Source organism: Phasianus colchicus, chromosome 12, assembly GCF_987193195.1.
Source record: "Phasianus colchicus chromosome 12, bPhaCol1.hap1.1, whole genome shotgun sequence".
Classification (NCBI taxonomy): domain Eukaryota; kingdom Metazoa; phylum Chordata; class Aves; order Galliformes; family Phasianidae; genus Phasianus; species Phasianus colchicus.
This window is the reverse complement of record NC_143447.1, coordinates 12327783-12340961: the sequence shown is the minus strand read 5'-3', so window position 1 is coordinate 12340961 and position 13179 is coordinate 12327783. Positions and strand designations below refer to the sequence as shown.

General features: G+C 40.0%; 1 long non-coding RNA gene across 3 annotated transcripts in view; it reads right to left on the bottom strand.

The window, feature by feature from the left end:
• Nucleotides 1–13179, bottom strand: part of LOC149916276 (uncharacterized) — a 189752-nt gene that overhangs the window by 66023 nt on the left and 110550 nt on the right. The window lies entirely within an intron of this gene.

The following is a 13179-nucleotide window of genomic DNA, read 5'->3' as shown; positions in this document are numbered from 1 at the left end:
GCATGTTGCTTGGATTTATAGTTATAAAGCAATTATTACTCAGCTCAATAATAATTTATTTAGCTACCATGGCAACTACTGAAATCCAAAGCATTCTATTAAAAGGCAAGAAGATGGCCTGCAGGAGACAAAGGGAGAAGGCAGCTCATGCACTGGGAAGAGAGCACTATCTGCCCACGGATTCCATGTGGGTATGGCAGGAATAAGTTGACAATTGGACTAAGTGATCTTAGTGGTCTTTTCCAACCTTAATGATTCTATGATTCTATAAATACTTGCTATCACACACCACTTCAGGATGGCTCAATCTAAAACTGCAGGATGCCAGACCCACGCATAGAGCCAATTGTCAGGGTATAGAAGGCTGTATTCTATTAAAAAGATAATTTGATTATAGCATCAGGTATTTTTTCTGCTGCAATCCTAGGAATATCCCACAATCCTTCCTACCTCAACAACTGCACGAAGCAACGATTAGCACTTATCTCTGAGGAGCAGGGGACAGGTAAGGCCACCAAAAAACTGAAAAGGACAGAGTTAATGCCTAATATCAAAAAGGATAAACTGAGGAGAAGAAAATTATAGACTAGGCAGCTTAGCTGCAGTTTCCTGGAAAAATTCTGGAACAAACAAAGCGTTTGCAGCCACCTGGAATATAACAAGGAGATTACGAGCAGCCGACATGGATTTGTCTAAAGCAAATTGCATCAAACCAGTCTAATTTCTTTCTAAAACAAAAGAAAAAGCTCTAAGTTAAGGCATTTAATGCTGCCCTTGTGTCCTCATATGCTAGCAGGGAAGTTTATCAAATTCCTGTATAGCAGAAGCAAAACGATGAGTGCAGATTAGAGACCACACAAAGGCAAATAAGATACCTGAAGCATAAACAGGCTTCAAGACACAAAGGCAACATGAAGACACACAAAGCAAGGGTTCAGGGTTCCCTTGTCCATTTTTTTTCTGCTTAACACAGACCTGGACAAATACATGGAAAGCTATTAGGATAATCAAGGGTGGAAAACAAGTTCTACAAAAACAGGTTAAAAGATGTGCTTAAATTTAGTCTATAGGAAAAAGCTTTCTAAATTAAGGACAGTGAAACGTGGGATGAGCTGCCTAGGGAAGCTCTCAAGAAACTTTTCTTGGAGGTCTTTCAGAGCAGGTTAGAGACTTTAATTAGGAACATCACAGGTGTAGCTGATGTTATTTTCCATCAAGGAGGTGTGACAGGTAACTCGTGCAGCCTCTTCTATGGAGAGGGAGTTACGATTTTCTTCCTCTTTTTTAATCTCATCTGGATGATTTGTAAGGAATTTGTCTGGGGTTTCCAGACATGAGGTAGCCTTTTCCTGGCAAAAACCCCAGACTGACTACAGACATGCTATACCCTCACAGGGCACATATGCAACATATTGATTTTTTTTGCCAAGAACTGCTCTATATCCAGAAATCAACAGCACACGCGTAATAATCCAGCACTTTAGGGAAGAATCAGCCTTCGCTGAATAGACACTTCAACAGCAGTTCTATATTCATGAAAACTTGCACAGGATTACTGGGGTCCCCAGAATCTTGCTCCTTGAACACAACAGGAACGAAGCAAACCAGGAAACATCTTTGTTCTCCTCTCCAGGTCATCTCTCCACCAAACAAGCACTCTCTCAGATATGTATTTCTTTTAGTTTTACTAGTAGCGTAGCAAGTTTACTACGTCTATGATTCCTTTACTTCTGTGAAAGAATAAAATTCCAACAACATACATCCTATGTCCCAGCTCCTCCGTTTAATGATTCAGCCTCTAAAATAAATTCTTTCTTTAACAGCTGAACCCTAACAGTTATTAACGTTCATAACAGAGTATGGATGTAAGGAGGTGGGGTTCAATTTATTTTTCCAATTTACCTTAAACAAGGGAGAGTGGTTATATTCTTCAACCTCAGAAATACTTTATCAGAATAACAGGTTTTTCTTTTTTTTCTTTAATGCCTACATAATTTGCAAAAGCAATGATCTGTACCAGAAAGAGCTGCACAGGAAACTATCATAAATAAAAAGAAATTAAGCAAAGTTAGTGGATTGGATTGCGACAGGACAGGAACTGTGCAAACAGCTATAAGAATAAAAAAGGAATTCAAGGATAGCAAAATCACTCTGAACATCCATCCTGAACCATCCTAGAATTATTTGTTTGAGAGCAGATAATCAAATCAGTGTATTTATTCAAATTACAGCTCTGTGCTAGTAATGAATGCATTAGGTGACTATTCACACTCAGACAGCAGGTAGCAGTTCTATCATTGCTTTTGCTATGTTAAGCAAAACTATGGGAAACATCTGTAACTAATTCCAGTAAATATGGTATCTTAAAATTAATGTAAGCACTCCCACTAGCAACATAATACAAAAGAATTGATAATAGAAGACTCTGAAAAAAGTTTCCAATTACATTAATCCCAAGTCTATCAGCAGAAAGCTGTAGGATTTTAAAGATTTTTTTTTTTAATAAACATGCTTCCCATCAAGATTTCTTGTCCACAGCGAAAACAGTTCCTTCTAGGATTTAACAAGCAGTACTCCTATATATCTGCTGAAGATCTTCATCAAGCTCTCATAGTCAAACCCATGTTTGCTTATCTAAGGTATTTTTTTTCCCTCCTTCTACACCCTCCAGCTGAGTTTGAGAACAAAAAATAAAACAAAACCCAAACGCATCTCACCTCAGTGCCCTTCACCTGGAGGAATGATCTCTGTGCAATGTTCCACCCATAGAGCTTCATTGCAACTGCTGTCTGCTTCCAACAACTGAGCCAGGCTATATGCTTGATATAAGACAAACTAATGATTCAAAACAACCAGTATTTTGATATCAGGGATCTCCATCCCTGATCTTCACTCTTGTTCTCTGCTTTATCAGCTCTACCAAAAATGAGCAGCTGGCAAATGTCAGTGTACTGTCTAAGGTTCAAATGCTAGGAAATAGGGTGATAAAAGTCACCCAAGGAGCAGATGCATTTTTATCTGTCCTGGATGCAAGCCTGAAGACAGACTTTTCCTAACCTTTAACACAAGTGAACCTGGTCCTGCACCATAAGCAACTGAACATGGCTGAAGAGTGTCTCTTCTCATCAGGACGTGGCACTCCATTTCCTTGCTCATGTACAAAAGCAAAAAGATCCTATGGGTCTGAGCATTCTGAAAGAGTCCTTGTTGCCATCTGCTTGGAAAAGAACACATTGGAGGCGTTATTACCCCTGCAATGCCACTGGACACACTTGTAAAACTGAGAGCTTCAGTGTTCAAAGACGTGAAGGCTGAAGGCCCTAAACCCACCTGCTTCTTCTGTCTTACTGAACTGATCAGTAGCAGTATTATGATATGCTTGTAATTACCAAGGGCTTGTCTTGTTGATATTTTATTTTCTAACTTTCAGCTTCATATGTAGCAATTATAGCCAATTTTCTCCAAAATGACCTAAAAACTTGTATAATTACACTTGAGAGAGCAAGGGAAGAAACAGAAGTTGATGTGGAGTACAGATGTACACTAAATCAATTATAGCTAAAACGTACAACTTGAGTTAAGTTTGTAGGGCACTAAATAACAAAGCTCCAAGCCCGTGCAAGGAAAGCAGTGACTGGATGAGCTGTTCTTCCCCCCCAAGGTCTTCTACAGTGAGGAAAGGCTTTAAGTTGCTGCTCAGGATTCATACCAACCTTGCTAAAATGCACTGCCCAGGGAGAGGCACGGGATTAGCACTAAATCAGGGTGCTTGGCTCAGTCCTGAGCCCAGCTGGCTCCAGCACGCAGTGTTGTCATGCAGCAGCAAGCAGGAGCCCACGCAGAGCCCAGGGATGGGCAAAGGCTGGCAGCCCCATTCCCAACCACAGAACAAAAAACCATCACTGCACATACAGCTACTCTACAGTACAAGATCTCTCTCAACATTAAAGAAGTATGAGAGAAGACAGGCAGGCAGAAGGGAGATCCTTGTTTTTCATAAGTTCCTTTCTTTCCCTGATTATTAAATCAAATCTGACCATCTTCTAAATTCATTTTATCATCTTTTATTGAATTTTTATGTAACATTTTCCATGGCCATATTACTTCAATTTTTTTCATTATTACTGCCCTATTTTTAACCTCAGTCTTCCCAGAATTTGGCTCACAGATTTACTGCATAAATCACAAGGCTACTCTGACTAATCTTATAACAGAAATGTCATGTATATTATTTTGCATAGAAAACAACAACACTATCCAGAAATGCCTTAGCACTGAAGTTTTAACAAATTTGTGGAAAAAGTACATATATCCTGCTACTGGTTTTCCATTGTGATTTTGGAAAGACCACAGCTTCCCCACATTCTAGCCTCAGCTGGGATGAAAAGCATTTATTTATCTTAAGGGGTACACAGTGCTGCTTGATTCATTAACTTTTCTAATGAAGGTATAGCACAGGCATGCAAGCATGCAGATGTATGGTAGACAAGTCTTCTTTTAAAAATTCAGTGTTTATTTGTTCAGTTCAGATAGCAGTTCTTATAACTCAAACAAAACCCAAGCAAGAGATACCAAGGTAGCTCAAAGACTCAGCCTCACAATTTTTTTTCTGGAACACTGTTCCACATTCAATTCAGAAGACTATCACACTAACACAACCCAATTGTACAACATTCCAAGTTCAAGCCAGAAAAAGGATACCAGACATCTCCAAGCCTGCTGACATACAAAAAAATGAGAGAAGGTGCTGAGCTCTTCACCAGATCCAAATGTTAGTGGTTGCCTTTCAGCTCTTACAGACACCAATTGACAAAAACATTCCTTTTATCTGAAAGCAGGAAAAGGAGGCAAAAGGAAGAAAATAGCTTGAGTTGCTAAGCTAAGTAATGCTTTGTGCCTCCAGAAGGGAAGTGATCTATTTAAACAATTCTGAAAACATTCTATCGTATCATCACGAGGCAGAGCTAATGCAGGCAACTAATTAGCAACGTCACATTTACATCGTCATTCCAGAATTGCTTTACCTCAACAGCAGTAAAAACAAGCCCACCCACAGCTTTCTGAAGCCATTTTTTATAAACCTGTATTTTACTGATGAGCATTGGTTAACATTTGTAATACGTTCTTGATAGGAAACCTTCTGAGCATCATGATTCACTGCCCTGCTGCCCAACCCCTGCAAGGCCAACATTTCCCAGCTGATGCATCAAACCAAGTTCCATTTCATTACATTATGCAGCATCACAGGCTAACATGGATGGTTCTAGCAGGCCCAGACCAAGAGTATCAAAATGCTGCTGCTAGTTAAATATTGTGCCACAAATCACGTTAGAAGCATTGAAATGTAAATAAATGCTGTTGGGCCAAAAATACATGCATCCTCCTAGTGGAGAGATGCATGCATGTTAACTGCCATATCACTGGGGCCAACCAAAGGCAACCATCCTGTGCGTATGGTGAAAAGGAAAAAAAGGTGAAGAGGAAAAAAAGGAAATAATGACAACAGCTTTGAGATAGTCCCAATGTTCAGACATACACACAAAGGGCTTAAAGAAACAGATATATTTCAGCTCCACTGCATTCAGGGGGGAAGTTTAGGCAGCCTGGCCCTGAAGAAATATAATGCCATGTTAGAGTAGATACATGATATATCCACTCTTCTATTTATCTGTCTAATATCTTAGCCATTATCTGTGCCTTAAATTTAGCCTCATTCCAAATGTAGCTACTGTTACCTTTTATTATTATTTACAAATTCCCAGCCCAGGGAAGTGTGTAAGCAAATACCAGGATGAATGAGAAGCAAAGGAATCATTCCTCTGAGGTTAAAAAGCCCTTGGGTATAATTGCACCCAGTCCCTTCACACAGAGCACTGGTAGCAGTAGCACGGATCCTCTGAGAGGTACTCAGCAGATTTGCACATATTAAGGTACAGAAAGCCTTTAATGAAGCACACAATGTGGATGACGAATGATTTTGAACTCCATGTTGCTGTTTTTCCTCACAGAGCCATGCCCACCCAATGCCCTGTTGGGCAGACTTCCCATAGCAGCAGGACACACGAGAAATCATAGTAAGGTTTGCTCAGCACTGTGAAATCTTCATCACCATTAGACTACAGTACCTGCACTTTAAATAATGCTAAGGGCTGCGTGAGTATATTTCCAAATATGCATGTCTCATTATTTTTGCACGGTGCCAACTGCATTTAACCTCTGCACAAGATGGCAGTAAAACAACTTAACCAGGTAACTGGGGTCAAATAAGTTCTGAGCATGAAACAGATATGTTACATACCCTTTAAGGCAGCGATAATATATTCATCCTCACATTAAAGAGAGACTTTAATAACAATTTCATTATGCCTCATTGTACCTCTGAGATTAATACATCTGAAAAAGCTTAGAAGAGTGCAGGAATGTTATTTTCACTTATTTAGCACATGCCTCAAATGAGATATAGCAACTCTCCGTGAAGTCACTTACTGATGAGATAAGGAAAACAGGCCACAAGGAAGCAAGCACAAAAAGCTCAAAGCATTGAGCCAGCGCCCAAAAAGTCAAGGAGAATCTTGTGTCCACCATAATGGGCTTCAAACTCTGGAGTGAGCTCTGTGCCTCCAAAAAGTGAGTTCAGGGTTCACAAAAACCAACAGTGTCTTCTATAAATTAGTGTAGCTTCGTTTGACCTTCACCTGAATGCCACAGAGAATCAAACAGCTCTTTGATGTCTATTGCAGATTCCATGCTAATAAATACAGGGGGTATCAACAAAGTGAAATAAAATGGAAACTTACTCGTAGCATGTTCCCAGGTAAGTTTGTTCACTCAGGGACAAGATAATGCTGAGAACTGGGCTGAAACAAGCAAATCTTTGGGTCTAAGGTCTGAAATACCACTTTCTCAGCACCTGAAAGTGATTTTGACATTTGGCAAAAGGTTTTTTTCCTACCAGCAGGACGCTTAGCATTTCAAATTCAGTTCTGGAGGTAATCACACATACGATTTCAGAATTTGCTTTCCATTAACATTAATGCCATTTCAAATGCATAAGTGTTTATAAAGGGAAAACAGACACAACCAAAACAAGTCACTTGAAAGGCAAGCATATATGTATTCAGACTGTTTTTTAATCTTGTCCCTATTCTTTTCAACCAATCCACTTCATAGGAGCCATCCTTTATCTGTTGCTACAGGTCTGCGAATTTTATTTTTCTATTACTGTTAGCATTCTAAGAATTAACAGTTTTAAAGGCTCCATAATGAAATTCTCATCTTGAGCGTGTTAAACCACAGCTGTGAAAGTCAGCAAGACTAATTCCAATACAGTGGGTTTTCAGTCACAGCCAAGAAGCTTTAGACAGTATGAAAGACAGAGGCTTAGGGATTCAAAGCCAGCTGTAAAAATTCTTATTTGACTTCTCGATATAAAGTTAGACAGACTTGCTATAAAGAAGCAGGCTGCTGCCTCAGATTTCAAGTAGCCTTCTAATTTCATAGTGAATTCTCACTTTCTCCAAACTCCAGTACCACAAACATCTTTCCATTACCAACTTTTCTCACTAATCCATGCTAGAAGAACAGATGATGTTGGTGGAGGCAGACAGAAGGAGCTGTGCAGATGTGTTTGTTGTGGTCTCCATGCATTGAACTATAAATTTAGAAATCCAAAGCTTTGAGGTAATCTCTATAAAAGCATACACAGTTCTGCAAGAAAAGCTTATCTGGGAACAGATGCACAGAAAGCAGAGATACTGTGATTACTCTAATAAGATCTTTGAGAAAATACCTAGACAATTATAACAAATTCTGTCTGATGATTGGCCTAAACAGAAAGTATTTAGTTCATCATTCATCCTTTTCATCTGAGAGATGTTAATCCATTGTTCTAAATGTACAGTAAACATCATCACTGAAATGAATCTTAGCAAGTCGAGGTATGTGAGCCAGAAAGGCCAGCAAGGGTGAATCCACTTTATTTACCTTTGTTATTTGCATCCCAAATTCTATGCCTAGGTTTGATTTGTGACACAGAATCATAGAAGCAATCTATAGGAAGATTTTTAATGTTAAGACAGACTCTCTGCTGTTACTATGAACATTTGACTGCAGAAAACCATAGGATGTTCTCTTTTCAAATCTTACTCAAGTTGTAGCATTTGTCAGAACCACAACCAGGCAAGCTCAGAAATCCAAGGAAGCAAAAACCTTGGATGTAATCCCTTGTATATTCAGAATGGTTCACGATCCTTTCATGCATGTTTATTCATTTGCTCCTAGTTTTGCAATGGTAATGAAAACCAAACCCAGGCAAGCTTTATTAGATTTTCATTGCAAATATTTGTAACTGAGATGTGGTTAATTAAAATTAAAATAAAAAAATATACCTTACAGAGCATGTTCAGTATGGAAAATTATTTGTGATCGCTTGATGTCTTTGGAAAGGTCTGCATTAAATCAGGGCCTCAGAAGAGGGAACTGAAATTACTTAGAAAATGGAAAACTTGCTTGAAATTTTCATCATATTATGGATAAAAAAGATCAACTCTAAATGAAAATAGAAAGACATTGATTTAATGACCCAACCCAGAATTTACCTTAGTTAACATTCATGAAACTTTAGTAAAATGTTTCTTGTCAGGAACCAACAGCAGGCAACACCACATCACTTCCACAAGAATGTTGTTTATTCCTACAGAGAGAGTACTTTCATAACTGATGAAAATACTGACGTTTAACACAGAAAAAAAAATCACATCTTAACTAAAGGTGTGACTTTTTATACTGGCATTAATGAGAACACAAATTGGCTAAGTATTTGGACGAAGGAACATGAAGGGAAAAAAGAAAGTTTGCAAGAAAGCTTATTTCATTAAAATCTCATTTTTATATTTATTATCTTCTTATCTCTTTATCTTAAGGTCATAGAATGATTAAGGTTGGAAAATACCACTGAGATCACCCAGTCCAACCCCAGCCCACCCCCCCCCCCAAGCCCACTGACCACATCCTCAGTGCCACATCCCCACGGTTCTCGAGCACCTCCAGGGACAGTGACCCCACCACTCCCTGTGCAGCTGTGCCACTGCATCACCACTTTCTAAGAAGAATCTCCATACAGCAGTGCCCAACCAGACCAGCTGCCCCCACAGAAGCACGTCACTGCCCCTTCAGAGTTTGTCTGCATGCACACAGCTGTTGGCTTCTCCCCCCCCCCCCCCATTCTCATCCCACGGAGAGCTCAGGTTGAGCGAGGAGGTGAAGGTGCTGCCAACTGCCTGCTTGGCAGAGCTGACAGCAGCTTCAAGGACACAAACAATCCATTTGTGTGACCTTGCTCAATCCTCCCACCTCACTTGGGTTTTGGGATTTTGAAAAGTGACACCAAAGATCTATTTAAATGAGCTTTCTGCTTGCTTTCTCTGTTCAGGGAATCTATGCAAGCCAGGCACCATTTAGACCACAAAATTTTCCCTTGTCTGTTTCTCCAGGAAAACAACTGTTATCGTATGTCTCTAGGTTTGATGATGACCATTTTCCACTGTCAATCTCTCAAATTTGATTTAAAGCAATTTCAGTTATTTCCCATTTTTCTAACTTCAAATCCATAGGGACTGATGCACTTGTACTAACACAAATAGCCCTTTGCAGCTAGGGATCTCTTTAGCAGGTTTAATATTTCTTCTGTCACTCATGAAGCACCCTTATTACAGCTTTCATTTTTGTAAAGTAGTTAGAAAGCACTAGATAAATTCATGAGCCCTCCAGAACAGCACATTAACCAGTTTTTTTCTACAGGTTATGTAAGACAAGTGCAAGACATGTGCCAAGCTCAAACAAAAAGACTGATTTAAGGCTCTTTTGTTTTAATATCAAAACTGAAATCATTTCCCTGGAACCTGGTTACCTTTTTAAAGCAATTCACAAAATATGAAACTTCATGGCACTGTCATAAAGCAACTTAACAGGTCAGACCAGCTAACAGGAAATGCTGACATCTTTTGAACACCTTCCCAAACAAAAAGAAAACTGTAGCATACTGTACTTCAGGTTACATATCTGTTCTTTCACACAGATGTAAAGTTTAGTAGACCTAATTATAATAACCTAGGACTTAATATGGGCTTTACTAATGAGTGATCTTTGCCTACTTAAAGATTAATAGCATAACAACTTCCAAGTGAAAGGGCAGATTTTCTGAAGCACCAGACTGTAGTGGTAGTTTCACTCATTTTGAACTGCTAGGTTAGGGCTGATCCTTGGCAAATTCTGGGGTGTGACTTTGTCACAGAAAGAGCACAACACACCAGACAGCTTAGCTAACAACATTGCTACCATTGCTGCTGTGAGATGCATCTGGTGCAGGCTTTACCCTGGGCTGAGATAAGCCTGAAGCTGATCCATCTACAGATAAACACCAGAATGTTTAAACTGGAAGAAGGGATTAGAAAGAATTTATTGGTTCATCTAAAAATCTTCAGGCCTTTGGCTGAAAAAGAGATATGGCTCTTCGAGCAGCTTCCTGATTCTGCAGTAACTGGGATACCCTACAAGAACTTCAGTGCTCCCCAGTTACAGGAGGAGATTATTGCTGGTCAAACCCTGGGCAGTGATCCCAGAGCTCTTCTGCTCCAGGAGCACTCCTTGGTCTGGCTAGCAGCACCTCACAAGGTGTCTGGGCTGCCATTGTGGGATGTGTCCTTCATCTCATCTACACCCATCCAGGGAGTCTGTTGTTAAGGGCTCCACCTGAACAACCTTCAGTCACATCAGGAGGAGCTGTGGTCTGGCAGAAAAAAAACCTATGAGAACTAACAGGATTGGTTCTCCGCACTTGGAAATCTCTCTTCATGATGGGTTACAAATCTTTCTCCTAAGGGGTTTACAAGAATGTCCCCACAGTCCACCTGAATGATAGCTCATGTTCCATCCTGTGTCTGCACTGCTCACAGGTGGGAGAAACCCGTGGCTTCCTGCAGGGTTAAACCTCACAGTGCATGCCAGGGGAGGGAGCAGCACCCGACGAGGATGGAGTATAAGCCAATGGCACATAGGACACAGCTTGTGATCACCTACTATTAAAGCAGCAAAACATCACCACCATCTCAATACGTATTTTCTCTGTTCTCCTACCTGCAGGAAACCCAGACACTGAGCTACTTCTCAAAGTATTTTCAGATATGTTTATTGCTGGCTGCTGGGGGTTCTGCTTTTCCCAAGAGTCTCAACTCCAGAGGCTCTGGGAAATGCTTCAGGTGACTCACACCTGCGCTTCTCTAACAGTGTGCTGCTCCTGGAGATCAAGCCACATTTTATTTGAAACAAGCTTTTCCTTGCAAGTTCCCAGAAATAAATTAAAACAGAAAACAGCAAAAGCAGCACAGAAAACATGTTTTCTGTTGTTGTTTTTTTTTTTTTCCCTCACTCACTCCTTCTCTCGACTTTGCCACGTACCCCTGTGCTATCTTTTGTCTCTCAGTGCTGGAAACATCCTGCTCACAGATTCTCACTGGGCCCAAGACATAAAGCTGGAGGGGAACTGTAAAGTACCTGCAGTACATTTGGGCATATGCTGATGCTGTTCTTTAGTGCACATCTGCCATTTCATTCCTTTATTTTTATTGCATAATTTGTTCATATTGCACAGTTTCATGTCGACCATTGTTGCTGAGATCACAGTTCATAATGAACTGTCTAAGAAGGATGAGTAAAATATTGAAGTACCTTGGAAACTTTGGCATGATTCTCTTGCAGGTTAGTCATGCTAAAGAAAGAAGTATATTTCTCTAAATATTGCCATGAAGTTTTAATGAGCCACTGTCCTATGGGTGACTGGGAGGCAAAAACCAGCAGGAATAACTGTTTTATGGTAAACGATAAAAAATGCACAAAGTTTCTGAAGTAAATATTAGCTAAAACATTGAATTACGTCCCTCATGCTGAAGTACTCACAATGGCATTATCCCCTGAGAGCTTACCTCAAGTTACAGCTCGGATGTGAAATCACATAAAAAAGAACTCAGCACTGCAGAAATAAGTTGTAAATTGAGGTGCACTTCTGCAACTTAAACAACATTTACCAGTCACAAGAATAAAGATTATTCATTGCAACTGGTACAGAAGCAGCCTCTCAGCAGGGGATGTTGGCTTCTGAACAAGTAACAAAGCGCTACCAGAGAAAGTTATTAAGGGATTATGCTGGAGACTTCTGAATAACAACATACTGCACAACACCATATTCATCATCCTTTGCTGTTATGCTCATCAGCTCAGCTACTGGAGCAGATTTCTAACATCTCCCCTGGAAGCTCCATTTAGACCTCTCATGGACTGTTCTGCAGTCTGACATCAAACATTGCTCCATCACAGACAGACAGGATGGGGTCCCTTCAGTTTAGGGATGTGTAACTGTAAGAACAACTGTATTTCTCCAATGAACACACACACAAAAAAACCTTTTTAAAGTATTTGTAAAAAAGAAAAACAGACCAAAACCATTAGCTCCTACTTTGATTTGTGCCTTTCACTGTAATGGAGACTCATAAGAACAAAATTAGCAGGCTCCAGCAAGGTACCTCAGATTATTTCCTGCTTCTCTGGCAACTTGTAGATGCCTCTGTAGCTTATTCATAATCTGCTCTTGAATCAGTGACTTGCTGTTGGCTTCAGCTATCTCTCCTGAGAAACTATGCACGTGAGCAAGAAAGTCTCTCTGAGAGAGAGTACTCAACTCGATTCAAGAAAGCTTCCCTTCAAGAAGTAATCATCATCCAGATTTCCTCCTTTCCTGAAGTTTCTAATGACACAATGTATGTTTCAAGCCATCCTGCCATTCCCAAGATAACCACCCTTTTAACTTTGCCTTAAAGACATAAGGCCTGGCCTGCACAGTGGCCAACAGGTACCAACACCACAGCTTGGCTGCACATGTGTGATTGACAGCAGCACAGCTTTCACAGAACTGGAGACTTCTTTCCAACATTTGCTGAAATTCATCTAAAAATAAGGACTTCTGGCTGATCACTGACCAGGAACTGCATTGGCAGAGAGTATTTGAGGCAAAAGAACTCAAGGACTGAATGTTACCATAAATAAATTTAGACTAAGTGCACAACTCTGGAACCCCATTGTTTTAGAAATTGTTAACTGCTGGTAAGCTCTATTAAATAATCACCACAC